Genomic DNA, 2500 nt, shown 5'->3' on the forward strand with positions numbered 1-2500 from the left:
TGGGATTGCCTGGCTTTTGCTTGGCAATAAGGTTGTTGCTGTCCCGACTCGGTGACCCTCTCGTGGGAATGCATGGGCTTGCCGTGCTTTTGCTTGTGGCAAGAAAATTGTGCCAATGTTGCTACTCGGTAAATGATTGGAATTTTTACTAGGGATTTTTATTAAAAATCCCCACGCGCGACCGACCGACCGCCCGCCCGCGTATCCGCGTATCCGCGTATCTCGCGCTTGAAGCGCTTGAAGCGCTTATGTCGCTTAGTCGCTTAGTCGCTAAATAGCTACGTGGAGGTAACCCTCCACGGCCAGCTTCTTAGAGGGACTATGGCCGCTTAGGCCACGGAAGTTTGAGGCAATAACAGGTCTGTGATGCCCTTAGATGTTCTGGGCCGCACGCGCGCTACACTGATGTATTCAACGAGTCTATAGCCTTGGCCGACAGGCCCGGGTAATCTTTGAAATTTCATCGTGATGGGGATAGATCATTGCAATTGTTGGTCTTCAACGAGGAATTCCTAGTAAGCGCGAGTCATCAGCTCGCGTTGACTACGTCCCTGCCCTTTGTACACACCGCCCGTCGCTTGATACGAATCAGGGTATGGTAACGGAAGCAAACAACCAATAACGAAGGTACTAGGTACCACCCTTATTAGTCGAATTCTATTAAGTGTTTTAGGTGTTTGTTTGTTGGGTTTTAGCGAAAACAGCAAGGAAATAAGCAATGTTAAACTACACCAATAGCCTAACACGAGATTAGCACTCAACACCAATTGAGCTAATCGGACTATTTTCAAGGCGACGCTTGCAAATAATCAGGCGAAAATTGTAGACACAATTTCTAATTGGACTGAAATGTTCTTGTTTATTGAATAATTGCAAATGATCAAATTACATGCATATATGGCCAAAAAAAAAACAGTAAGGCCTAATTAAACACAATAAAACTAGTAATAAAAATGCAATTAACTAGAAATAAAATGACTTAATGCAATCAGCTCATGATACTCCTTTTCCATGATGAGTCACACGCCTATTTATGGCCTTGAGTGTCCCATTTATGCTTCTTTTGTAACCATCTTGGAAAGGCTTTAAATGGCTGAATTTTATTTGTCTTAATTGATGAAAATGCTTAAAATAACCAAGTAATTAAACTCAGCCCTTGATGAGGATTCCAAACAGTCCACACGCCATTAACTTCCCTTTGAATGTCACTTGTGTTGATTTTCAACTCCTCTTGGTCAATTTTCGTACCATCCCCTCCCCCTTTGAAAGGAATTGACCTCAATTCTTGAATACCATCATCATCTAAATACGGTGAGAGATCTCCAACATTGAAAGTAGCATGTACTCCATATTCTCCGGGCAAATCAATCTTGTATGCATTGTCATTGATCTTTGATATAACTTTGAAAGGACCATCAGCTCTAGGCATGAGCTTATTCTTTCTCTTGCTTGGGAATCTTTCTTTTCTCAAATGGACCCACACAAGATCACCTTCATTGAATAACTTAGGCTTCTTATTCTTGGACCTTTGCTTGTAAACTTCATTCACGGCCTTGATTCTTTCTTGCACTTGCTTATGTAGCTTGATCATTGCTTTGAGTTTGGCCTCGGCATCTGGATGAACTAACTCCTCTTTTGGCATAACTATCAAATCCAATGGCAAGTAAGGATTCACACCATAAACAACTTCAAAAGGAGAATGATTAGTAGCATATGTAGGGGACCGGTTGTAGGCAAATTCAGCATGAGCTAGCTTCAAGTCCCAATCCTTTTGAGTTTTACTAACCAAACCACGCAGCAAAGTACCAAGAGTTCTATTAGTCACCTCGGTTTGTCCATCGGTTTGAGGGTGATGGGAAGTACTAAACAGTAACTTAGTACCTAATTTCCTCCATAATGTGTTCCAAAAATAACTCAAAAACTTTGAATCACGATCGGAAACAATAGTTTTAGGAACTCCATGTAAACGCACAATCTCACGAAAGTACAAATCAGCAACATTACTAGCATCATCTGTTTTGTGACAAGCTACAAAATGTGCCATCTTTGAAAACCTATCAACAACAACCATAATAGCATCTTTACCTCGCTGTGTACGGGGCAAAGCCACAATGAAATCCATGCTCACATCCATCCAAGGACCACTAGGCGTTGGCAAGGGAGTATACGCCCCTGGTTTGAAAGAACTCTTTGCCATATGACAAGTAACACACTTGCTAATGACTTTTTGCACATCTCCTAACATCTTTGGCCAATGAAAGTGTTCTTTTAAAATCTCCAAGGTCTTTGTAATGCCAAAATGACCAGCCAAACCTCCACCATGAGCTTCACGAACTAGTAACTCACGAATTGAATGCCTTGGGATGCAAAGCCGATTCTCCTTGAATAAAAATCCATCCTGCACTATGTACTTTCCAAATGCTCCATTCTCACAATTAGAGTATATTTCACCAAAATCCACATCTTCTTTATAATAATCTTTCAAAGTCTCAAAACCAAG

This window comes from Trifolium pratense, linkage group LG1 (assembly GCF_020283565.1).
Source record: "Trifolium pratense cultivar HEN17-A07 linkage group LG1, ARS_RC_1.1, whole genome shotgun sequence".
NCBI lineage: Eukaryota > Viridiplantae > Streptophyta > Magnoliopsida > Fabales > Fabaceae > Trifolium > Trifolium pratense.